Genomic DNA, 27,418 nt, shown 5'->3' on the forward strand with positions numbered 1-27,418 from the left:
GCTCCAACTATACTCCAAATTAGCTAACTTGGGCACAATCTCTGGCACCCCTTCTGAAGCCATAATCACTGTCATACCCAAAGAAGGGAAGGACCCACTACTGACTAAAAATTACAAACCAATAGCCCTGATCAACATGGATTGTAAAATTTATGCTAAAATACTAGCCATCAGAACCCAACTATATATGCCTAAATTAATCCACCCTTTCCAAGCTGATTTCCTAAAAAATATTCTCTCCAAGGACATCAGCCCAGACTTTATCAACGCAAAATGTAACAACCACAAGTGGACAGTGTTAGACCTGTCAGCTTTTTGGGTGGTATATATATGTATGTGTATATACATATATATGTATGTGTATGTGTATATATATATATATATATATATATATATATATATATATATATATATATATATATATGTGTGTGTATGTGTATATATATATATATATATATATATATATATATATATATATATGTATGTGTATATATTATATATATGTATGTGTATATATATATATATTATATATATGTATGTGTATATATTATATATGTGTGTATATATATATATATATATATATATATATATATATATATATATATATATATATCTTTTTTTTTGGTCCCTTTCTGAATCCCATTATTTTTGTCCACCAGCCTTTTCTTTTTGTGTGGCTTTAGGTCTTCGGGTGCCCCACCACTGCTATCCAGTGCTGAGGTAAAGGTGCGCCTTCCTAAAATGGTGGACGGGTTCCTAAGATGGACGCCTGTCAGGAATTATCTCAGAGCTTTTGGGCCATAGGATAACATTGGAGAGTTCCAGAACCTTCCAGGCCATTCTAGTGACCAGGGCCCAGGCTATATAAGGGTGGACACTGGGCGGCCATTTTGTTCATGTCTAGGCTGGCTGGAGTGTAGACTGTAGAGTAGGGGGATTGTGACTCAGGCTGACTTGATTGCTCTTAGGGGCTGCTAGTTAGTAGTGGGGGCTGCCCTCCTTCCTGCTGATCTGACCCTGCTGGAGGAAAAGGAGAGCATACCATACCCAGATGTCCACCAGATGAAAAGCACTAAACTATATAACTAACCGATGAGAGTGATCTGGCTCTACCTCAGGAACCTTTGAGGGTGGTGCTGCTGGAGAATTTGTCAAGCGGAAGCAGGAACCTTGATTAAACACCCTGGAATAGCCTGGAGATATAAAGCTTGCTCTGACTGGCCGATTTGCCTCATTGGTGTGGTGCTGTACTACCTGAGGTTACAGATCGCTAGCTCTGACCCCAGTGTCTTGGATAGAGCTCTTGTATTTACCCCTTTCTTCATGCCTTCCTGAGCTTTTGTGTCGCCGAGATCGCCTGATTGAGCGATTCCCGCTCAAGGCGTGAGGTGAGGTGGAGCAGCGCCAGCCAGGGAGAGACGCTGACGGGGTCGCTTAGCAACCAGACTCCCGCCCAGCGCATTGCTTCTTCTTGTCAAGGCGGCGCTCTGCTGTGGCGGAAGTAGGGCGGCTTGTCAGTGGTGCCAGGCTGTCCCGCGGCTGACTCCCCAGCGGATCGGGAGAGTGCGCGGAGTGTGGCCTGACAGCTGCGAGGCCCAGGAAGAGTGACAACGCGATCCAGTCTTAGTCCCCGCTCCGCTTCAGGTAGAGTGTTAAGACCTGAGCGGGGAAGTAGGAGGAAGACCGGACTGCCGACTCGATCCCCGGTAAACTGAAGAAGGCGCCAGTCGGGCGCAGAGGTATACCGGAACCTCCATAGCGAAGGGTAGAGAAGGAAAGAAGTGAAACTGTGTATGGAGAGGGAGGTCCGCCAAGGAGTGGGGAATGTGACAGAATCCAGGACCAGAGGAATTCACTCAACGAACAAAAAGTGACTAATTAAGATTTGTGGGAGTAGATAATAATCCTCAGACTCCCCCAGACAAAGATCCCGCTTAAGCATATTTCTGCCCAGTGGTAAAGGGGGAGTGCCCTCAAACTCTCCCTATTGGTGACTCGAGAATAAATGTCTTCTCCAGATTAATTCAGAATGAGAAGAAGGAAAAACCCTGCTGACATGGAATGTCATTAATCTTTTATGCTTGACAGTTGCACACATTTGTTATGCTATTAGTCAATGTTCCTTTTTGATCAGAGAAATAACACCCAGATACAGTTAAACCATTCAATGAATATTGTCTACTGTAGCTCAAGCTGAATGTATTTAAGATTTGGGAGTTTGGTCTGCCATAAGTGATTTGATGTACTGTCCAGATACTGTATTTAACTTTTGAAGAGAATGACCAAGAACAATTTAGTGAATATTGAAATCCTCATTTGACCCTCACGATATAAAGAGATAAAGCTTCAATATTTTTACTAAACAACTCAGATGGTGTGGTGTCATTTTTGGTGGGTTTGCACTGAGGTGTTGTAGTGAGTGTGATGCAAGCACGACACAGTCACCTTCCTAATTTAGCCTTTCCACCCAGGACCATGCTACCCTAAGTGGACCGGCAGTCCCGGTTCCAACAGACAGGAAATACCTTAAAGCAGTGTTACACAAATTCAACCTTGGCACCTCTGTCATAAGAATGGCAATGGCTCTATACTCTAACCCCGGTGCCAGGGTCCAAGCCAGTGGCTTCCTTTCTGAACCTTTTAACGCCAACAAGACACCCGACAAAGCTGCCCACTGTCCCTTTCACTTTTTCTCCCGGCACTTGAACCGCGACTTTTTAACAACAGAAACAATGAAACCATAACAGGAATCAGAGCTGAAAAATTGACTGTATAACAGTGGTGAAAGGAGACAATTTTTTGATTGTCACAGAAGAAACCGACTAGTCCATTCCACAAATAATGTCTTCCATCACTGAATTTGCCAAAATCTCAGGATGCACTCTCAACAGAGATAAGTCTGAGGTTACAAAGAATTATTGAGGGACACAGGTCCAGCCAGGCAACGACACCACATTAAATACCTCAGACTAGAATTCTCCAAAAATATTGACTCGCTTAGACATAACAAAGCATTAATTCTCAAGACAGGAACTGATTTGCTGGATGTCTGGTCACCTGACTTTTTAATGTGGAGGGGAAGGAGAGTGACAGTAAAAAATAGAAAGGCCTCATCAACAAATTCCACTGGCAATGGACAAAACCAAGACTCTCTTTAAAAAAATTAAAACTGCCCAAAACCCTGAGAGGAGTTAACGTAACCTAATTTTAAAACATACCAAATAGACTTCATGTCCAAGCAAGGTATTCACTGGCTAAACCAGAGAGAAGACTATACACAGTATAGCTGGAAAAACTATTATTCCTTGCAGGAACCTTTTCTAATTTATTTCGAGAAGAAAAGTGAACCTGCTACACTCAAAATATATCATAAACAACATGAAAGGGACCATACTACAAATTGACTCTCCTAAATAACAAAATACAGACCTCTAGTGTAACAACCCTAGGTTCAAATTGGGCGATCACCCGATCTAGTGGCAGGAGTGGGAATCACAAAGAGTTTTACTATCAATCAATTAGGTTCAAACAAATTCATCTTAATCATTGCTGACTTACAACAAACATATTCCTTATCTAATTTAGATTTTAATAACTTCCTGAAGCTTAAGGCTACGTTTGGAAACTAACCCATTCGGACCATATCTTGTTACTGTCTCTCTTTTCTTGGACCCAAACCAAAGCGGGACACAAAGTCTCCAAATATACAAATACTTAAGGCCAGCTTCTTATAAACTCCCAAAAGGCACTCATGAAAAATGGGAAAGAGAGGGTCTGCCACCTGGGAATATCAAGTCCTAGACTAAAATCTTACAGTCTACCTTTTTGCACAAGGTCACTCCAGTCCTGGCATAAACTAAATTGATAATCATTCACAGAACATTTTGGACCCCATCCCAGCTACACAAACTGAAATTTCAAGAAACACCCACTTGTTGGAATAGCAACAAAGAGATTGGTGATCTCCCACAATTGATTTTTATTGCCCATTCATATAAAAATTCTGGTCGGACATTTCCAAGTTCCTCAGAATCCTCCTTCCAATTCATCCCTGAATGTTATACCTGTAACTAGAAATGGGTCCCTTGAACCCACACTCAAACAACAAGGAGGATGGATAATAATTAGATCTTTTACTCGCACTAGCATTTAAACTCATCCTCAATAACTGGAGTAATACAGCTACACTTACATTAACAGGCTTGAGCAACTAGATTTCTTATCAGGGGTGCCGACAACATCGCACTTCAGTCTACACCCAGGAAAGCGAAATCAAGATCAATTTGGTCCATGCTAGACAATTTTATGGCTAAAACAAAACCCCTATGAACAACTCCCTCTTCTGTATACCATAGCTCAGGGAGCTCATAATAGTATCGCTAGTGGTAACAAGCATACAGACTACATTAAGCGCTCCAGATATCTATACACCAGTCCAACCGGTACAATCTACTGCAAGGGTGCATTTCGGATTTTTAACATGTATTATTCATGTTATGAGTACTTTTATTACTGTTATTTGTATTATTGTTATTGCTATGATTTTGTATTGTTGAGTATTCAATTAACTACATAAATGTTCCTGATCCCACGCAATCACTGTCCATATACTGTAGAATCTGTATTATTTGTGTAGGACAGACCGAGAGTGGGGGGAGCTGGGCTAGGCCGTAGGAGGGGGCAGAGTGACGGATTAATAGCAGTTAGACAGAAGCAAATGCAGAATTTAAGGAATATAAAAGAAGAAAGTAGATGGCTCTCTTTGGATTTGAAAAGAAAAAGAAGGGAGCATAAGCCAGGCTAAGACACGCTGGATAGAACCTCATATCAGGTGGTATGGGCAATTCAGGTAGTTGGCAACTTGACCTGCTCTGCGATGGTATGCTTTGGTGGGTGTTTACAATGTTGCTGTTTCCCAAGCTGATGTATTCATTATTTATTGGCAATTTCTTTGCTGAGACCCATAAACACAAACTGCAAGCATTAATTTCCCTTTTGTTTTATAGCAGTGTCACCAGAACAGTTGGCAGCAGATCCACCATCTTCTCTTAGACATCCATCCACCTCAACTCAAGAGGCACTGGTTGCATTATTCCAACTTTTTCTACTAATAATTCAATGTGTAACATTAATCATGTAAGTTCTCCTAGTCTTAGTTGATTTGTTTGTTTGTTATAGTTGCAAACTGTAGAAAGCTTATTTTGTTCAGTGTATGTCAGTGGCCCATTCATAGTTCCTTGGTTGGCACAGCCTCACTCTTCTTCTAAGGCAGGGAGAGGGGTAGAACAGTTCATGAAAGCAATCTCTGGGATACTCACTCCTGATGACTACCCACCTGTATTAAGTACAGGATAGACGCTTTCTTTGACTTGGGAGTCAGTCAGTCAATTTACTTTATTCAATACTTATAAGATCATAAAAGTACAGATAAATACTAGTACAACATGAATGCAAAAACGAAAATGATATAAATATATCAGTTTAAAAATGATAAGATCAGAGTTATAACATTCACAATTAGGAGACAATTAATAAAGACAGTTTGAAATTCATTCTTTAGTATTATACAGTCGCCTAATCTTCCACAATTGAATTAAAGAAAGACACCACTGAGAAGCAAACAATAGGATTAGGCAGGGATTGTAAAAAAAAACACATTGCTACACGACATTGTTTAAAGTAACATTTGCGTATCAGGGGCAGGATAAATCTTTTGCAAGGTTCCATTAAAAATTTGCAGAAGAAAAGAATATGTAAATTTGATTGTGCATAGACACCATCACAGGAACAAAATGGTAGTTCATTTATGGAATAAATTCCAACAGGATGTGCCAACATACAAGGGATAAAATAACATCGGAATCTGATTAAAAAGAATCTATGGCGTGAGTTTGTCACGGTAAATAAATATGACGTTGTCCCTTCCTGAACCTTTTGGCCTTCAAGGTATGATCTTACTGATACCTTTGTGCAATTTGTTTGCAATCTAGCATTTGCCATTTGTTTAAGAACGCAGCATTCTATCTCCCGTTTTGAGATGCTCAGACAGTCCCTGGGTGCAACAAAAAGACGCTCTAAGCCTAAGGAGGAGAGAGTGTATTTAATATACGAAATCCATGGATTCCTGTGGACATTTTCCATGGATAAACGGTCTTCAATTAGCTTTTGAGTAATGTGGATAGATTCCCTTCTCCAAATGGAGTGCCACAAGATAATAGGAGCCAAAGAGATTGTATCAGTCAGATATGGGACATCCAATTCTGTGTGAGCAATAAAGTTTGAGCAGCTTACATGGAGGCCCATTAGTTTTTTCCAAAAAGTGTCCTCTATCACTTAAAGGGCAGACGGCTTGGTATAACCCCATATGCCTGCCCCGTAAGTTACTACAGACACCAATTTTTTGATAAATAAATGGAGAGCAATAATACTTCTCTCGAGTCAAGTATAACCTGCCAGATTTTACTTGGGAATACTTGGCGAGTCATAGATTTAAGTTGAGGCACTGGTCTTGGGTACCCCTTCTGTTTTTTAAACCATATTGAATCAGAATTAAAATCTTATTTTTGGCTGCCCATTCCTCTAATTGATTCAGTAAAACCCTACCCATAAGTTTAGCTGTGCTGTCCAACAATGAGATTGGCATATCATTTTTGGCTTCTGATTTATCTCCCTTCTTGTAGATTGGAATCAAAATGATGGCAGCGTGATCGCTAAAGTTTAGATAATTAATCTCACAATTAGAGATACATTTTTTAAGGGGTTCCACTATGATTATATAATCAATTGTGGTGCCCTGAGAGGGCATGCCAAACGTTTTTTGCAACATGCCAGAAAAGATGTCAACCGGATTATAAATCTCTAAATTGTTGATCACTAGAAGTCTATTCAGAGCTTCCCCGTACTGACTATGATTAAAATGATGTACGGGATCACCTTCATAGTCAGTAAAACCACATGCTGCTGAATTTGACAGCTGGCAGCAATGTGCATTAAAATCACCCAGCCACAATATTTTTTGAGTGTTTTTTAAAGTGCTAGAACAATTATTATTATCTACCTCCAGCTGATCTACAACCTTTTTTTTTCATGTATCCTGTAAAATTGTTACGATCCTTCCCCTAGCTCTTCCTGATCTTGATGGAAGGACAGCTGTGTGAAAGGAATGATAACCGTTCAGATAAATTGGCTTGGTCTCCCATGTATCCTGAAAACAGGTCAGGTCATACATGGTTACAATATTTATCCAATCTGGATTTGGAATTTTACTGCTCAGACCGGCAAAATTCCATGACATGATTGTGATTGGTTTTGGCTTATCAAATGTTTTGATTACAGGCATGCGAGATTCGGAACCCTGTATGGGGGGATTTTGAACAGGAGTGGACACTCTCCTGTTTGATTTGTGTCAATTGCAACCTTCTAAGTCATTGAATCAATTATGTGTGGGAAGGGGGGGCGGGAAATGGGCCCAGAGAGTGTTGGGGAGGCTTGAACAGGGGGAAGGGAGCGGGGTCCGATGAGGGAGATTGTTGACCTCCCAGCCCCAATGCATTATGTAAATGTAAATGTAGTAGTACTTGTATATCGCACAAATCACCCATGAGGGTATCTCAGCGCTTGTACGCATATCGCTGTTGAACCCTTCCTGGCTTTTCCCTGTGAAGTGCCCACTCCTGGGCACCCCGAAGGTGAAGCCAGGCATCCTAGCGTTGTTGGGGCCGTTGTGGAGATTAAGCAAGCTATTGCCCAGAGTTGCAGAGTGGGACCCATGATTAGAATAGGCACCGAGGCGGAATGATCAGGTCAGAGGAAATTGAGCCCAAGATCCGCCGAGGCGGGAATTGAACCCTGGTCCCGGGCTAGATCTCTGCATCAGGGTCTGCCGCTCTAACCATTGAGCCACATTTCTCCACTGGGTTTGTAAAAATATCCCAACGGTAAGGCAAATATCTGTGTGAGCGGTGTTGGGCCAGTAGGGAGTCTTTGTAATAAATACCGGACCATTTGAGAAGAATTGAAATTAACCACCACACAATCAACCTCAATACATTTCTCAGAGTCCCCTACCCAACCCACTCTTCTGGGGACTGAGCCAAACTTACCTGTTACTGCCACCACTGCCAGGAGGAGGAGGAGGAGGAGGACGCCGCCACCGGCAAGAGTCAGCCACACCAATCTTGAAAGCCGCCACCGGCCAGAGTCAGTACCGCCACACTTCGCGCCGCCGCTCCGGGACCACAACTCCTGGCAGGCTCAGCGGCGGCGTGCATTACTGACGACGCGCCAGCGCCAGGAGGCGCATATCATCGGCACAGAGCCCCGCTTCGCGGGACACGCGTGGGCAGCGCCGGGCGAAGCCCGGGCCAAGGGCGGGCCAGTTTAAGCCCGTTCAAGACCAAACAAGGCCCACTTCCATCTATCTCGCGACCTTCCCTTGTGAGTACTTTGTTTATATATTATTGCTGTCTTATTGGGATTAGTGCAATGCCTCCTAAGGAGGCCAAGGGAAGAGTGGCACTGCCAACTTCACGGGAGCCATGGACCAGTTCATAACAAGGATGAACTGTGTCGTTGATGAAGGCATCACGATTATGGAGCGACGAATTTCCCAGGGACTAGCCATCGCTAGAAGGTCTTCAATGGGACACATTGCAAATGTGCAGACTCCTGTTCACCAAGGCGCTAATGGTGGAATTGGTACCTCACCTATCTTAGAATTCCCCATTCCACAGCTACCCGCTTGTGACTTATCGCTGGTTCCATCTGATAGTGAGTCTACGGTTTCAGACTCGTTATTGATATCTCCCCAAAAGTTGCCTATTGTGCTCAATTTAGTTAAGGTGTATAATACTAGACAACTACCTGGAAAAGACCCTGGGGCAATTCCAAAGGATAAACAAGGGCTGCCAAAGAATAACGGTGGGAGGAAAAAAAAAAAAAAAAAATACTAGAGTTATTCCAGCTACTCTGGAGCGGCCTAATATGCGCGATTCTGCTAGCCCTGCCTCGGGTCTAGTAGATCCTATATTGCCTGGAGGGGCGCACCAGGAAGTAGGTGGTATGACAATCCAAGGCGATAGGGAAGGGGCCCCGGACGTTGAGTCAACTGTCATATATGACACGCTTAGAGCTCTCTTACGTCCACTAGAGGATAGACTGAGTAAAATTGAATTACATTTAAAAAGGATTGAGCGCGATTTTAAGGGAATTGTAGATCCCTCGCTAAGGGCCGCTACTCCCATGGCTGCTAAATCGTTAGTTAAACCTAGTGGAATAAAAGCTCCTGTTGTCCCAAAGGTCACGGTAGCATCAAACACTGCTCAAGGGGCTCTAGTTGCACCTCTTGATAAGGACCTAGTAGATGTTAATATAAATAAACCACGTAAGCGTAATGTACCCCAGGGCAGTGATGGTGGAGAGGTTCCCACGGCCCAGGCTCCTAAGGGGAAAAATATCTTAAATCTACCCCCGGAGGTTTGTCCACTTGTGGTAATTTTAGCAGGGGTTCCAGAGTTGGGTAAATTTGAGGTGGAGACCCCTATATCTTTACGGAATAGGGTTGTCCACTGGCTAAACATAAATAGACCACTGCCCCCTCACATTTTGGGCAAAATACACATGATCAGGAGGGTGCCATGGGTTGGCCATCTGGCCAAAAATATAAGGGGGGATTGCATCTTGATCAACTTTAATAATCCTAGAATTGTTGAGTACATTTGTAATTGGAGATATCCCAGCTCAGGTGTGACTATACACACCCTTCCACTGACCTATTTTTACCCCCCAGGTTATTTTATTTCACAGGTAGATGGTTGGACAATGGTGCAGTGAAATGAGAGAGGGCTCCCCCAGGTGGGTTGGCCTGTGCCTTCTCTGCACTTGGACCCTATCTCGACCCATAATCGTTTTAACTGTCTGGAAGCTGTTGATGGACTCCATGATGGAGTAGGAGCTCTAATCTGTTCCTCTCCTCCCTTGGGTAGTTGTTCTCCCCATCCTTCTGTACCATCACAGCCCACTGGCCCAGAGGACTCAACTATAGCCTTGGAATCCATGAGGGCTAATAACATTGTTAGTCAGGACTTAAGCCCAACTCCATGTGCCCAAATCTCCTGTAATGTTCACACCAATGATCTCAAACGTGTCTCGTGGAATGTGGCAGGACCTGCGAAGCAAGCTCCAATCACCGGACTGGAATGACTTCATTGATGGATTTGATATATGTTTCTTCCAGGAAACTTGGTGCCTTGAACCTTTATACAAGCCGGGTTATTCTTGTTTTCATGTAGCTGCTACTACGGTTGGGCGAGGTCGCCCCTCTGGCGGGCTTATGGCATGGGTAAGGGTAGACCTCAACCTTAAGATTATTCATCACACTTGCTCATCATTGGATATTATGAGACTCTCCATCAAGGGCTTGAATGGTATTTCCTCTTGGGAACTTTTTAATGTCTATGCTAGAGGCTCCCAGGGGGGGGGGGCAAATCCTCCACTATTTCTATTCTATCTGACATGCTTAAACTGTGTCCTCCTGACTCCTTAGTTCTGGTTGCCGGGGACCTAAACTGTTCGTTTGAGCCTCTGGCAGCAGATTACATCCTTGGAGTTTATGATGAAGATGCCAGACGGGGCATCCCGTCTCTCTCGCTTATGCCCGTGAGGAGATGGTCACCAGTTGTTATCCAACTGAACGCCCTAATGATTGAATCAGGACTAAGAGCTGTAAATGGGCGTACCATCTCCGATGCTCAGGGGGCTAATACATATAATAGAGTATCGTGTGAAAGTAGAATTGACTACATAATGGTGGATAGGAGGGCATGAGTCAGTGGTGGATATGGTCATCATACCATCAGTAGATAGTGACCATAATCCCTTGTCCCTCACCATGGTGGATCCATGGCAGAGGAAGGAGTATAGTCCCTCCATTAGTGCGAAATTAATAACTAAGACAGTTGTACCATCTAACTGTAATAGGTTTCTTATGTGGCCAAAGTTTATTATGGAGGAAACAAGACTAAGTGCTCTGGAAGGAATTCTTAGTGAGCAGTCCTTAAGGCTTTCTGCAGCATGCAAGGACGTGGTTGGGCCTGTGGCGGCTGAAATAATTTATACTGATACGATAGGCCAGATTGGTAAACTGTTTGCAGTTCCTGGCAAAAAGAGCCCGATGATTGCTAATCCAGTGCAGAAATGGTTTGATGGCAATTGCAGAAGGAGGAAAAATAGCCTGATTAATGCTATTAAATCTGGTAATCCAGTTGCTGTTCGGTTGGCCACATCACACTATAAACAAGCGATTACAACAGCTAAAAAGGAGTGGGAAGAATCACATTGGGACAGTCTTAGAGCTGCTAGTAAAGCCAAGAATGGAGAACTATTTTGGGCCTTAGCTAGAAGATCCAACGGCTGTGACCCGGATCAAACCCCCAATCACATAACAGATAGGGAATGGTTCGAGCATTTAAGGATACTCTATGGGGGCGATGACCAGCCCGGTACTCCAGGGCCCTCTTACAGTGCCATGGCTACTGATTCTGGTCAGGCTGCATTTATTAAAGTAGATAAGAAAGAGGTGATGGTTGCATTAACCAAGATTGTATCTGCTAAAGCCCCGGGGCAGGATGGTGTACCAGGCGACCTTTTTAAAGCTAACCCTGAAGGTTGGGCCTCTTACTTTGAAATTCTTACGAATGCTTTGTTAGAAGGCTCACCTGTACCGAATTCATGGAAGGCGGCCGAAGTAATCCCTATATACAAGAAGGGCTCCAGGGGGGACCCTGCCAACTACCGCCCAATAAGTCTTATTGATGCGGGGCAGAAATTGGTTGGCAGGGTACTCCTGGAGAGGATTCTTTCTTGGGCCGATGAAAACAGCATTATTTCACCCTTTCAGGCGGGCTTTAGGGCTTGCACAAGCACGATAGACCAGGCATTTAGGCTGGTCCTCTTACACTGGAAGGTGGTTACCATTGGCAAGGGCGGTCTTTATTTGGCATTTATCGATCTAAAGACCGCCTTTGACTTGGTCCCCCGAGACTGCCTATGGCTGGTCCTGAAGGAAATGGGGATTCCCTTACCCATTCTGTATCTCCTAGCTCGTATGCATGATGGAACTTATGCCCGTATTAGATGGGGATCACAGGAGCAAAAAACTGATAAAACCCCTGTGAATAGAGGGGTACGCCAGGGTTGTGTCCTGGCCCGACACCTTTCACATTATTTGTGACTGGCGTAGTTTCCTTTTTGCTTGAAATTAATGCTGCTGCCCCGGTCTTGGCGGGTGATAAAGTCCCCGCACTACTCTTCGCGGATGATACGTTGTTGGTATCAAAAACTGCGGCAGGATAACAGAAGCTGTTAGACCGCTTCTGTTTGTTTTGCAAGCTCAGGGGCCTTGCCATAAACACATCGAAAACCAAGCTCCTCTATTTTAACCCGAGTAGATCGTCTAGATCCACCTTATCTCTTGATGGGGTGTCTCTGGAACGTGTAAAGGAGTTCGACTACTTGGGAATTAGAATTTCGGACAAGCTTAAATGGCAGCCACATATTGACAAAATGGCGCTAAGTCATAGGAGGGTTGTTGAAGTACTAGGGAGGGAACATCGATCATTCACTTCTAAACCCATTGCCCCTGTTCTGGATATCTACGCTGCAAAAGCTGTAGGCTGTGCCCTTAATGGTGCAGAGCTCTGGGGCTTTGAATGTGTTGATGCCTTAGTCATTGCAGAGAACAAGTTCTTTAGGGAGCTTGCTTCGCTCTCGAGGGGTACTCCTACTAAATCATTGTTGAGTGACCTGGGTCGTCGCTCCATTAAGGACCAAGTGTCCCTACGCCCCCTCTTATATTGGGCTCGGTTATGGCGTACCCCCGAGCTCTCAAGGTATGCTGATGGTTTAAGAGAGGTTATGAACCTTCATGGAGCCCATAAAGTTAGTTGGATATATAATATAAAGAAGCTTTTACTGGAAACGGGCATTGCTACTGGCCGTGAGCCTGGGGCATCGCTGTCCAAAACTGAAACTAAGCGAGCCTATTGGGCATGGGTTGATGATCATGAGAAGAGGGACCCAAATCTAGGTAGGTTGACCGAGGCATTTCAACAGCACAAACCAAAGGTTCGCCTAGAGCCCAATCTAGATTTCATTAAGAAACCCAGAGATAGATCTCTCTATATTCAGTTTAGGATGGGAACACTCCCCCTTCGCGATCGTACCTGTAAGTGGAAGCCACCGCATCAAACTTCTCCTGATTGCCCAATTTGTGAAGGTGTTTCTGAAAATATTGCTCATGTCTTTTTTGTATGCCCAGCCTATATAAAACCTAGGCAGAAATGGCTCAAACCTGTGTGCCTGTTGCTTGGAACCAGGGACCACTCCATTGCACTTAGAATTCTTAAGGCTGATGCTAGCACAACCTTAGTGTGTGGGGTGGCCAAATTTCTTAGTTGGGTTTGGTTGATTAGGCTGAAGGCTATTTGATTAGATAAATTTTAGCTGTATCTTTTTTATATACTCACAAAGCTGACAAAGATTAATACTTTTTTAATTATTTATTGTAATACCAAAGGTTTTTATAAGCAACTTTTTAAGGAAAATGTATTGTCAATGAATTGTGTTTTATACTTGAAATGTGCTTTTATGATATTAAATATATCGAAATAAAGCTTTGATGATGATGGTATGGCAACATCGCCTCCCTCCCCCCACAAATTGATTAAGCCAATGACTTGCTTAAGACATCAATTGATCTGTGGTCTCCATGTGGGTGCCGTGTAATCTCGGAACATTTGTTAGTATTACAACATAGGGGCAAGCTGCCGGGGGAAGTGCAACTTCATATGATTGTCATTTGGGCCCCTTTTTGCCCATTCAATCCTTTGGTCTGGTCTTTTGTCGAGTCTTAAGGAGGGCAGGGTAGTATCCTTAGATGTTCCTTGAGATGGAATACCACTATTATTGTCACTAGTTGGTTTCGAGACCATGAGATTGGAATTTTGAGTGACAAGTTGCGGCTGATTGGTGGGAGGGGGGTCTGATGGAATTCCTCCCAAGTTCGTATTTCTACTCAGTCTTGTTGGTCCCTGACTAACTGAACAGTTGATATGGCAGCCGACGTTATGATGATTTTGGTCTCCCCTACAGATTGAAGGGTTTCTATATTTGCATCGATTTTGGAGAGTCTATCAATGGTTGGAGTAAAACAGTAAATGACTGTTCTATCTTTAAAATCAAGGAATCTGTAAAATATGAAAAACAAGCATTACATTCTTGAGGAGCGACAGTTTTTCTTTCGCTGACCTACCTCTGCCTTTTTTCTTCTTTAGGGGGGGGTTCTGATGGAGCGTAAGGCATTGGGGAAAATCAAATGTTTGGACAGAGTAGTAGTAGGCTCTAAATTTGTGAGTAAAGGATCTATTACTGACATGGTATGGTCCTCCTTATTTAAAAGCTCTGTCCGAGAGGAAAAGAGTCTACAGTTTTCGTAGGCTCACCTCCATTTGCTGAAATTGTTGATTTCCGTTTCGCCATCTTGTGGATCGAACCTGGACTTCTTGTACGACTACAGCCGTACACGTTACATGTTAGAGCGGGGCCCCGGCCAGCCTCCTCTGGGCATTGACAGGCACCAAAGAGACATGTAGGTGGCTCCAGCCACGAGGCTCACTGGGGAATGGAGTCCCCACAAAGTACTGGCATGCAATGAAGGGCTACCACACCGCGGGAGTCCAGAGCAGTTTAATGCGCCTCCTGGCACAAACAGACACGTAGGTGGCTCCTGCCGCGAGACCCACTATGGAATGGAGTCCTCACAAAGTGCTGGTGTGCAATGAAGGGCCGCGGGAGCCCGGAGCAGCTTTGTGCACCTCCTGGCATGAAACAGACACATAGTCGGTTCCTGACGTGAGGCCCCCTAGGGAATGGAGTCCTCACAAAGTGCTGGCGGGCAGTGATGGACTCAGTTTCCTGCAGTCTACTTCCAATTTCAGCTCCATCTCTTGCTATGGAGTTATTGAGCTGAAGTATCTGGGTATAAGGGGCTTTTTGCGGTGGTTTACTCGCCGTAACAGTTGTATGTGTTTTCCATTTAAACATTTCTGCTACATGTGAGCTATTTCAGAATGGCTTGGCATTTTTCAGTTGCCTAACATTGTTTTCACCTCTTCAGTGAGATTATCAATGGCAGCGATAGTATAATTCTCTGCCACATGACGGACCACTTTTATGGAGCTCTTTACCACCCCCTGAGGGTTGCCCTGGGGCTTGCTTTTCCAACCATTATGATAGAGCGGTCTCCAAAAGATTATTTGTTTTGTCTAATCACAGTATTTCCTTGGGTCCGCGCTTCCCAACTATGGCCAAGAGGGCTGGGCCTTACGACATTACTGTCCTCCTACAGACCAGCAAGAGGGCAGCAGCCACTTCTCGGAAGACTATGTGCCGCGCTGCGGTGGAAATACTCGCATTATTAGCTCTACTGCAGACCCTCCTCCAGGCCAGTGGGAGTTGTAGTCTCTCCTCCTTGGAATAGGCATTTATACATATTATAATGAAACGCTATACTAATAAAGTATATTCTGTCTGCAAGAAGCAGAACACCTGTGGAGAGAGTAAGTGCATCATCTACAGTGCGGCTGGATTCCAGCTGGTCCACAGTTCCAGTTGCAAGAGGCAATCTGCTCCAGCGGACCAACAAGTCTGCACTGTGTTTGAAAGATCACCCAGGCCCCTTCTAATAGAATCTTAACAGGCACAGCCATCACTGGAAAAAGAGTGTGTAAATTGTCTACACACAGTGAGGCTATGCAGGGTACACAGTGCCTTTTCCGCTCTCTGAGGTGAGGCGGGATGAGGACTGAGGCACTTCTGGAGACGGACTCCAGAACAAGGGCAGACATGGCTCCCGTCATCTCTCTGCTATAAGTGCTGAGTATTCTTTATAAAAGTCAATCTGCAAACAATCGCTGCCAGAGCCTTTATCTGTCGCCATGCTACAGATTGCAGTGATTATTTCTTCTTCAGGGATGGGGCGTACTAAATATTCAGTCTGGTCATTAGTGAGCCACACCAGCGTGATCTCATTTAAGTAGTTGTCCAGATTAAGCGGGTGGACTGTGTTAGAACGGACAGCCTTAGGGTGGTCTTCCTCCCAATGTTTTAGCTGCTTCCCTCCATTTTTCTGACCTAGTTTTTGCTGGCTTTAGGACTAAGAACTTTAATACTGATAACCACTGCTAAAGTGCTTTTGCTATCTCCTCTAAACATGGTAATATTGGCTCACCCCCAGTTGGCTTATTTAACTCACTTATAAGTCCCTAGTAAAGTGCACTTCCTGTGCCCAGGACCTGTAAATTTAATGCTACAGTGCTCTTTGTGTCACACACTTAAGAACCCCTCTAACCATTGCTCAGGCCTGCCTTTGTATGTTATGTTATGTTATGTGAAAGAAATGTATTGAGCGTGACTAACACCATTAGGTTTCTTGGCGCTTGTGCTGAGGGAGCAAAGAGAAAAGCGTGAAAGTGACAACTAATTATAGGACTCGGTAAAGAGGAAGGTTTTAAGGAGTGATCTGAACCTGGAGTATGGAGAAGGCAACCTAAGAGGAAGGGGAAGGGAATTCCAAAAAGATGGAGCTAGAAATGAAAACCTAAGGCCACCGTGTTTCTTCCTCTTAAATCTGGGGACTGATAGCAAGGCCATCTGGGATGACCGAAGATTGCGAGGAGGAACATACGGGTGGAGAAGGGAAGAAATAAAAAGGGGACCGTGGCCTGCAAGAGATTTTGAGATAATGCAGCCTAACTTGAATTTACAGCGAGCAGATACCGGGAGCCAGTGGAGACTTTTTAAGAGGGGACGAACGTGTTGATCTCTAGGTTGGTGGTAAATCAAGCGAGCGGCCTGATTTTGGATCAACTGAAGTCTCTTGAGTTGGTAGTCAGGAATGCCTACATACAATGCGTTTGCGTAGTCAAGCCTAGAAATGACTAACGCAAGCAAGGCCAAAGTAAGGGCCTCGGTAGTGAGTAGGCGAGAGATTTTACGGATTTTCCTGAGTTGGAAATGGCTGGAGGACACTACTGCGCTGATCTGGGGCGTCATAGAAAGATCGTTACTATGACGACTCTCAGGCTTTTGGCTGAGTTGACAGGGCAAGGAGGACTGCCCAGACTTGCCGGCCAAAAGGAAGGTTGCCAAGGATTGGAGGATCCCCCGACAAGAACCAGCTCGGTCTTGTCGGGGTTGAGCTTCAGGTGGTTTGAGCTCATCCACTTGCTAATGAAGCAGAGCGTATTTTGAAAAGTAGTAATTGATTCGTCAGAGGAATCAATGGTAAAAACCAGTTGAATGTCATCCGCGTAATTAAACGCGGTGACACTCAACCCACGAAGGGAACGTATTAAAGGAGCCAGGTACAAATTAAAAAGGAGGGGGGACAAAGAGGAGCCCTGCGGGACGCCGCAGGTCAGCTCGACCTGAGTAGCGGAGAACTGGGACAGCCTGACGGCTTGTTGACGTTTAGTCAAGAAAGACTGAACCCAGTCCAGGGCGGTACCCTGGATGCCAGCCTCTCTGACACGGTCGACCAAGATATCATGGTCGACCGGGTCAAAGGCGGCTGACAGATCCAAGAGGACCAGGGCCTGACAGATGTTGGCGTCGGCCCCTCTGCGCAATTCCTCCATCACGGAGAGGATAACTGCTTCTGAGAAATGCGCAGGTCTTATTGTAGAGCCTGTATGTGCAGTCTACACTGCCACTTCGGCCCGACAAGATAAACCTATTGCCAGGCCTAAACCTTCCATTTTTATACAAATAAGTCACCACTAAGATAAGCCGTGCACAACCCACAGGGCAGGCTGCCATGTTTTTAAAAGGCAGCATATGTACTTTTAAGTTTTGCATATCTTAGTAGGGGAACAACTCTCAAAGTCATTTTTCACTACTGCAGCCCTAACTCTTCCTTAGGATAACATTGGGATTAGTGTATGACATCTCTTAAGTGTAATTCCCACTTGTTAAGAGATAAACTTTTCAAGTTTGGTGTCTCTGGTCTCACAATTTAAAATCACAATTTATTGCGACCCACTCTTGTGTCTGCTGTCTAGTGTCGCAATTGCAATATCAGAGGACACACCCTTCCGAAAAGCCAGTTGCTGTTTTCCGGTGGACCACGCAGACCCTGCCACCTTTGATCCGCCAGTTCAGGTCTCCTATGGGTTCTGCCTGCCTTTGACACCCCCAGCTTGAGTCTCTTGCGGGCCCCGCTGCCTGGATCCTACAACAGCAGACCTCACACTGAGCCCAGCAATGGTGTGTTCGTGCCCCTGCGTCGCTGCCTTCAAGCCTCAGGAAGCGAGTAGGGAGCAGCACCAGTGCTGGTGGCTCCATCAGCGCACCAAAGAGGCAGGGAATCCGAGAGCCCCATCAAGCCAACTCTGACACCTGACAACAGTGGATCAGAGAAGTTGCCGCTCAGGGCAATAACTTCTCTTACTTGCTGCCACACAATTATTACGACCACTGCATCACTGCCCCCACAGCTCCTAAGGACTGGGATCTTAAAATGCAGTTGCAGGGCTGTGCACCTCGGTAGGGCAGTGAGGCAGCAGGATAACAGGCCAGTAACTGGGTTAGAGCCTGTTCAAGTTGGTGAAGTCTGCGAACCCGCCTGTAATTCTCTAGCCTCTGAACCGCTTGCCCACTAATACCAGAAACTATGAGCTTGCCCTTCACCCATGCAGCAGCCCCAAAATCACCACAAGCTACAGAATTAACATCCAGGAGGCGGTCACACAACAAACGACTGCCTGACTCCACTGTTTGCCCTTGCTGCAGGAGCCTCAGCAAACCAGAAACAGCACCCAAGGTTAAGCATTGTATGCTCTTTGTTTTTGGTTGGCAGACATTTTCCTCTACCACTTTTCAAACAGGCCTCACAGCAGGATAACAAGCAGCAGCCGGTAGCTAGGCGGCAGCTTATGAGGTTGTCACCGGAGGGTAGAGCCGAGGGGAGGTGGAGACAACCTGACCGGGATGTGGTGCGGTCTGCAAGCCCCCTGGTGGCTCCCACGCACATGCCTTCAGCGGAGACCTAATATTGGGGCTATCACTCTGCAGCACCATTTCATAAGACTAATTTTTTATCTGTAACTATCCAGAATTACTTGTTACAACCTTTTTCACAACGCTGGAGGACAACATCCAACAACACCCCCACCCAGCGCAGTGCAGGAAGCCCTTGCCAAGATAGCATGATTGTGCCTTTTTCCTCTGTCCTGACTAAGCTCCACAGGACAGGACTGGGATAGTAGGTCAGTGCTGCCACCGTCTCAACCGCGTCAAGTCAACGACGCCAGCTAAGCCTGACTTAGCTACACAAGTAAGGACCCATGCAAAGCTCTGGGACCATGCCCAAAAGAAAACTACCCCTGAAGAAGGGAACCAGCTGACCCCTCTTCCCCTCTATAAGCCACTAATTCTCAGGAGCCTGAGCCCACAGTGCCCTCCCTCTTACCACACCAGGAGACCAAGGGACTAAATTGCAGGAGGGGCTGATTAGTGAATACTTCAGAATGGTCCTACCAAGGGAGAGTCAGACATTATTCTCACCAGTCCCTTTCGCTTCATCGGTGCTAGATAAGTCCTTAAACAAAACAAACACTATAAACATAGACTGGCCTCTAACCGGGCCAAAACTCGAAAGGTCATGTTCCTACCTAAAACTACGATGGGAGGATCATGGCATATTGGAGCTCTTGTACACACAAAAGACGCTACCCTGAATAGATATCTGATTCTATATATGAAACCAGGCACGCTACACTTACTCATGTGGGGTGCCAGACATCTCAAAAAATGTGAAGGACTGTCCTCACACACCACCAGGTGTCATGCTTCATCATTGGCAGTCCTCGCTCTCTAGAAACCACGCTTGGTAGAGAGAGGGCCTTCAACTGAAGACAGGGAGGCACTTCTAAGAACTAAGTGGGGAGGGCCTGTGAAAAAGTGAGAGGTTAAAAATTAATGCAAACACCAAATATAATTTATTTGTTAGGTGTTTGGATAATATTAAAAGTAAAATGTATCTAAATTGGAGCTCTTCCCTCTCCACCTTTCCCTTGACAAAGTGCCACTGATCCAGGTAATTGCATTTGAAAGTCCAGAAACAAAGTGAGCCATTCATCTTCCCAGCTTGTTAGGGTCCTGGGACACCAGAATCTTGCCGAGCATCCAAAGCTCACGTATGGCAACAAAAACCACCCAGGTGCACACATATACAAGTGGAACCACTTCTCCGGCAATGTCCCAGGAGACATCATTGGCACTCAGCCGGTAAGTAAACATCTGAGACAAACTTCATGCAATCGCCCACAAAAAGGACCAGGAGGGAAGGTATATCACACCAGGAGCTAGGCAACCTATCCTACTCCTTCCGAGCCATGCTAGAAGCCCAGATTAAAGTTTCACTGGCACAAACACCGGCATCTGCAGAGAGCTCAAAATAGACCCATTAGCCCAACTCAGACAAGGGAGCAAGCATATCCCTATACCGGACCTCTGAGCCCCCCTCAGTCTCACTGGCTTCCTTACATACCAAGCAAGACACAATCACCAGCCCACTCTTATGGCAATCCCAAAATATGGAACTTCAGATAGATCTAATCCAATCAATCGCTTCAAGCTTAGTTGGCCTGGGTTCTAGATTAACCTCCATGCAAAACCTCATTGGATTACCGGAAGCAGACAAAACTTGCCCTTGCTCCCCAATGATCAACAAAGTACTTTCCCCGAAATCTTATGTTCACTCATAGCCAGCATCAAGATTTAAGTCAGCTGCACCAGAAAATCTGCACAAAAAAACAACTGGGAAAAATTGACACACCTAAATTAACTAACAATAACAGCACCTCTCCAGCAGTAACAAGGGAACCAATGCCCCCCAAAAAAGGGGCCTGACCATGCCACCAGTCGATACACGTCTCTGGTTTCACTGCAGAAGTGCCCTCCCTAGGGATGATGGACAAAGGGGGGCCAGCGCAAAATTGCAGCACTGTGATCACACCTCCCATCGAGTTCAACCAAACAATATGAGCTAGTCTCACAAAGAGACCCCCCCAACTCCTACTCCTCCCTCAATAAATCCTATTTTTTCCAGAAGGATAAAAAAGAAACTAAAAAAACAATGCATTTTAAAAAGATTTTTGATCTCAGGTGTCGCCAACATCTATAAGGTGGGCCAAGAAAAGGGGTCTACAAAGCCTTTTCGCATATTCAACCCAACCTTGAAGTCAAGAGCAGATTGTATTGATCACAAACCAGCCAAAGCGGGGCATACCATCACCCACAAAAACCCTACCAAAGCTGCTCAAGAGCCACACAGCGTCCAGTCACTTAAGGCAGTCAAACAGAAATCCAGGGCTGCAAAAGCTCCGACACCTACCACTGAGTCAATAAATTTAAGCAAGGAGCACTTGGCAGAGATCTTCACACTGAGAGGACGGCGGGAGTAAGGGGTAATCCTCCTCCTTAAGGCACCATTCAGGTGGGACAGAGCTCAGATGTCATCCCCCTGTACTCCCTAACAAGCACGTAACACATTGATACTATGAGGCCCCCCCAAAGGTCCAATGTGGACCACTCACCCACCTTCAAATCACAGGACTCTGGGGGCGACTTCCTTCAGAGTGGTAGCTGAAAAACAAACAGACATAAGCACTAACACATAACTACAAAATATCGAACCAACTAACAAAACACTTGGCAAAGATCCTCTCATCTTTGTCAGCAGTGGCCAAAAAACTCTTTGGCCCAATCCTCTAATGCTCAACAATCAGGCCCAGGGGCTATTCTACTCCGACTGAAATGCTAAGCAGCAACTGGCTCAAATAACCTCCCACAGCCACCATCACGACATGGCACCCATTGGCCAAAGATGGATCGGGGATATGCAAGCCCTTATTCGACCTGATGAGCCACCTCTTTGGAGAATTAAGGATCCTACATTCTCAGCCCTTATCAACGGGAACAGAGAGTCCTCAAGTGTAAGCACCCTGGAACAACACAAACTGGCTTTCATCCCACATTACAACCCTAGGTTTGTACAATATACTTAAAAGGTGTCATCTCCTATGTTTATGTAAACATATTCGAAATGTTATTTAAACCAAAGCTCCCTCAGACAAAGCCAATCTCAAATAATTTTTAGGTTTATTCACGATTCGTACAAGATTTTGCCACCAAGTTGAGACCTCTGTCAAGGATGCTCATGAAGGGGCAGTTTTTCAATGGAGTGATACATGCCAAGATGTCTGAGTGGGTGAAGCAGGTAATCAATTGGGGGGAGTGAGAGATAGGATCCTTTCAGACTCCATTGAATTACGTTTCATCAAAAAGGGGAAAGGATCACTTGTCCTGCGAAAAACTCAGGTCTGCAGGTTGGCAACTGGGTGTCTCCCAATAAAATGACCCTCATACACGTGTGTTTTCTCTCTTGTTCGTTTTCGTTAGCGGTATATAAGGTGTCCCCGCATGTATCACACGTGCGTGCGTAATCACAGGGTCAAGTCATTTGTGTGCACCCTCCACCAGGAGGTTTCACCTTAAGTTTTAAGGCAGTAGTGATCGTGGAAAAAAAAAAAGAGGTGATTAGGATAGTGATAAGTGGTTTAAAAAATAGTCCAGATATCCAAGAGCCAAAAATTTATTAAATTTGGAATCGGGCTATTGTTAAAAAGGGAAGTTCGTGCAGCTCTGGAATTAGTTATGAATTCAAGCGCACTTAATGGTCTGCTAAAATGGTCGACATGTTTCAGCTATAAGCGACAATTTGTCAGACAGCTTTCTTCAGGACCAGGGAGTGAAAGTGATAAAGAATAAGTGAAAGAATAGGTAAATTTTAACCTGATTCTTCAAGTGATGAGAGGTCTCATTGTACCTGTAAATGAAAAACACACACACAAAATACAAACCAAAATGGGAGAATGGGGGAAAGGGGAGAAAAGGAATTGGTGAAGTACAAATATGTACACATTCAAAATCGCTTGATTTCGAATAAAGAAACTGTAAAATGGCAATACTTAGCGCAGAATCACTCTCATTTCAGGCGTCAACTCATCCATTCTCATGCCTTATCAGCGTGAGGTGATTATGCTATACTGTTCATTAGTGCTCTTAACTGTGACCGGTAATTGGTATATATAACATTTCTCATGGTGTAATTCACATGCTTGTTTTAGGGCACGTCGTGCTCTTAATATGGTGTAATAGAGTATCTCAAGTGCTCGTTGTGGCTTACTCGTTATTTTCACTGTGAATACATGGATTTCATAAGTCACGTATATGGTGAGTTATCAAAGCAGAAAAAACACTCTTTTCCTGCTCTTTAAATACTAGCGGGGACGGTGGTCTAGAGTCCGTGGTGGATATCGGATATGGTGTGAGTCCCTATCTAGTTCAAGGGGTTGTGCCTACCTCCTTAATTGTAGCTAGTAGCCTCATCGGGGGAGGGGGATTCTATGAGGACGGTAGCGCTGGGGAGGAGTAAAGAATACGTTAGTACAGACAGGTTTTACTTGCGCTTTTAGTCTCGCGTTTGAGCGGAGTCTTCTTCTTCTACCTTGCGCCTTAGCGTCCTCGTCTGCAGCATGTGCTGTCTCTGCCTCCATCCACCCGGAAATGGTTGGTATCGGAGGGGCGGATGTTTTTAAGCAGTAAAGTATGGAAATGGAAGAAATCTTCACAATGTTGTGAGAAATGTTAAGAGTGTTTCGAAACAACCAATTTAACTGATTTAATTTATGTGAGTGGATTATCAAATTCGTTGGGCATTAGAGAATTTGTTGAATTACCAGTGGCCTTTTATGGTTTATTACGGTCAGGGGCAAAACAGAAAGTGATCTGTATATACTCAAGACAGACATTTGCCCGAAAGGAGAGAGAGATGAGGAATGGGGAGACGAAAAATCAGCGTGATTTGCTCATTTGTTAAGAGCGAGCCAGGGAACAGAATCATTAAGTCCTAGGGTGTCTGTTTTCAGTCTATGCACCCAGCGTAGTTCTTTCTCGAACAGGATTTTTTGGGCATTCCTATCGACAGTTTCAAGAGTCTCTAGGATGACCCATTGCAGATCTTTGGCTGTATGCCCAAGGTCTATGAAGTGTGATGACATTTTTGTTGTTGTTCTTTTACAATTGACATTACTTCGATGTTCATACATCCGTTGTTTGGCCTTGCGGCAAGTCATGCCAATGTACTTCATCTGGCATGGACATGTAATCATATATATGACATGACTAGTGTTGCAATTGGTATGTTTCTTTAGTTTCCATGTTAGGTCAGGGAGTAGTTGTAGTTCTTTGGTAGGTTTGGTAGTTTCACAAGCTAGACAAGAACCACAGGGATAGTGTCCTGTTATCGGAGTATTGTTCCATAATCCTTGGTGTTCTTTTTTCTTTTTTGGAGGTGGTCTTGTATGTACCAATAGATCTTTGAGATTTTTGCTTCTCTTGTTGGCAAAACGGGGTTTTGGCCAGTCAAGGTTGTTCCAGTTTTTATTAATTATCTTCTTTACCTTGTTTGTGACTGGGCTATAGGTGGTGACGCATGTTGTTCTATCATCCCGTGGCTCAGGGTGTGTTTCTAGAAGCACTTCTCTTGGCTGATTTTGTGCACGTTTTTTGCAAGAGGAAATTATTTTTCTGGGGTATTCTCGTGCTGTGAGTTTGTCACAAAGGTCATTAGCTTGGTCTTTGTAATCACTTGTGGAACTACAATTTCTCCTAAGTCGGAGAAATTGGCTATAAGGGAGAACCTCCCTTATAGCCAATTTCTCAGAACAACATGCGTCACCACCTATAGCCCAGTCACAAACAAGGTAAAGAAGATAATTAATAAAAACTGGAACAACCTTGACTGGCCAAAACCCCGTTTTGCCAACAAGAGAAGCAAAAATCTCAAAGATCTATTGGTACATACAAGACCACCTCCAAAAAAGAAAAAAGAACACCAAGGATTATGGAACAATACTCCGATAACAGGACACTATCCCTGTGGTTCTTGTCTAGCTTGTGAAACTACCAAACCTACCAAAGAACTACAACTACTCCCTGACCTAACATGGAAACTAAAGAAACATACCAATTGCAACACTAGTCATGTCATATATATGATTACATGTCCATGCCAGATGAAGTACATTGGCATGACTTGCCGCAAGGCCAAACAACGGATGTATGAACATCGAAGTAATGTCAATTGTAAAAGAACAACAACAAAAATGTCATCACACTTCATAGACCTTGGGCATACAGCCAAAGATCTGCAATGGGTCATCCTAGAGACTCTTGAAACTGTCGATAGGAATGCCCAAAAAATCCTGTTCGAGAAAGAACAACGCTGGGTGCATAGACTGAAAACAGACACCCTAGGACTTAATGATTCTGTTCCCTGGCTCGCTCTTAACAAATGAGCAAATCACGCTGATTTTTGCGTCCCCCCCATTCCTCATCTCTCTCTCCTTTCGGGCAAATGTCTGTCTTGAGTATATACAGATCACTTTCTGTTTTGCCCCTGACCGTAATAAACCATAAAAGGCCACTGGTGATTCAACAAATTCTCTAATGCCCAACGAATTTGATAAACCACTCACATAAATTAAATCAGTTAAATTGGTTGTTTCGAAACACTCTTAACATTTCTCACAACATTGTGAAGATTTCTTCCATTTCCATACTTTACTGCTTAAAAACATCCGCCCCTCCGATACCAACCATTTCCGGGTGGATGGAGGCAGAGACAGCACATGCTGCAGACGAGGACGCTAAGGCGCAAGGTAGAAGAAGAAGACTCCGCTCAAACGCGAGACTAAAAGCGCAAGTAAAACCTGTCTGTACTAACGTATTCTTTACTCCTCCCCAGCGCTACCGTCCTCATAGAATCCCCCTCCCCCGATGAGGCTACTAGCTACAATTAAGGAGGTAGGCACAACCCCTTGAACTAGATAGGGACTCACACCATATCCGATATCCACCACGGACTCTAGACCACCGTCCCCGCTAGTATTTAAAGAGCAGGAAAAGAGTGTTTTTTCTGCTTTGATAACTCACCATATACGTGACTTATGAAATCCATGTATTCACAGTGAAAATAACGAGTAAGCCACAACGAGCACTTGAGATACTCTATTACACCATATTAAGAGCACGACGTGCCCTAAAACAAGCATGTGAATTACACCATGAGAAATGTTATATATACCAATTACCGGTCACAGTTAAGAGCACTAATGAACAGTATGGCATAATCACCTCACGCTGATAAGGCATGAGAATGGATGAGTTGACGCCTGAAATGAGAGTGATTCTGCGCTAAGTATTGCCATTTTACAGTTTCTTTATTCGAAATCAAGCGATTTTGAATGTGTACATATTTGTACTTCACCAATTCCTTTTCTCCCCTTTCCCCCATTCTCCCATTTTGGTTTGTATTTTGTGTGTGTGTTTTTCATTTACAGGTACAATGAGACCTCTCATCACTTGAAGAATCAGGTTAAAATTTACCTATTCTTTCACTTATTCTTTATCACTTTCACTCCCTGGTCCTGAAGAAAGCTGTCTGACAAATTGTCGCTTATAGCTGAAACATGTCGACCATTTTAGCAGACCATTAAGTGCGCTTGAATTCATAACTAATTCCAGAGCTGCACGAACTTCCCTTTTTAACAATAGCCCGATTCCAAATTTAATAAATTTTTGGCTCTTGGATATCTGGACTATTTTTTAAACCACTTATCACTATCCTAATCACCTCTTTTTTTTTTTTCCACGATCACTACTGCCTTAAAACTTAAGGTGAAACCTCCTGGTGGAGGGTGCACACAAATGACTTGACCCTGTGATTACGCACGCACGTGTGATACATGCGGGGACACCTTATATACCGCTAACGAAAACGAACAAGAGAGAAAACACACGTGTATGAGGGTCATTTTATTGGGAGACACCCAGTTGCCAACCTGCAGACCTGAGTTTTTCGCAGGACAAGTGATCCTTTCCCCTTTTTGATGAAATGAGTGGGTGAAGCCACAGCTTATTTTACCCAGGGTATTGAACATTTTGATCCAGAACTTCAGTGTGCTTTGACTAAGGACGCAAGCAATGAAGGTGTTGGTGCTGTAGTAAGTCAAACTAAAGGTACAGAAATGAGACATTGGTTTTGCATCCAGGGTGTTGTCAGAGACAGAAAAGAAATACTCTGTCATTGAAAAAGAATTATTAGCCTGTTGGTGGGCTGTGATGAAGTTTCGCAACTTCGTTTGGGGTGGGAAATTTTACTTAGAAATGGATCACAACCCTCTGATTTTCAGTCTGAGTGGGAAGAATACTAGAAGTTTCACACCTCGTATTTCTC

The 27,418-nt window shown here is 44.4% G+C and overlaps 1 pseudogene across 1 annotated transcript in view; it reads right to left on the minus strand.

Moving 5' to 3' along the window:
* The window catches only part of LOC147700383 (uncharacterized), a 106,423-nt pseudogene that overhangs the window by 7,418 nt on the left and 71,587 nt on the right, over window positions 1–27,418 (minus strand). The window contains exon 3 of the transcript XR_015299418.1: window positions 21,658–21,702. The product of XR_015299418.1 is annotated as an uncharacterized LOC147700383 (transcript). The remainder of the gene's footprint in view (window positions 1–21,657; window positions 21,703–27,418) is intronic.

This window comes from Lissotriton vulgaris, chromosome 8 (genome assembly GCF_964263255.1).
Source record: "Lissotriton vulgaris chromosome 8, aLisVul1.2, whole genome shotgun sequence".
Taxonomy (NCBI): Eukaryota; Metazoa; Chordata; class Amphibia; order Caudata; family Salamandridae; genus Lissotriton; species Lissotriton vulgaris.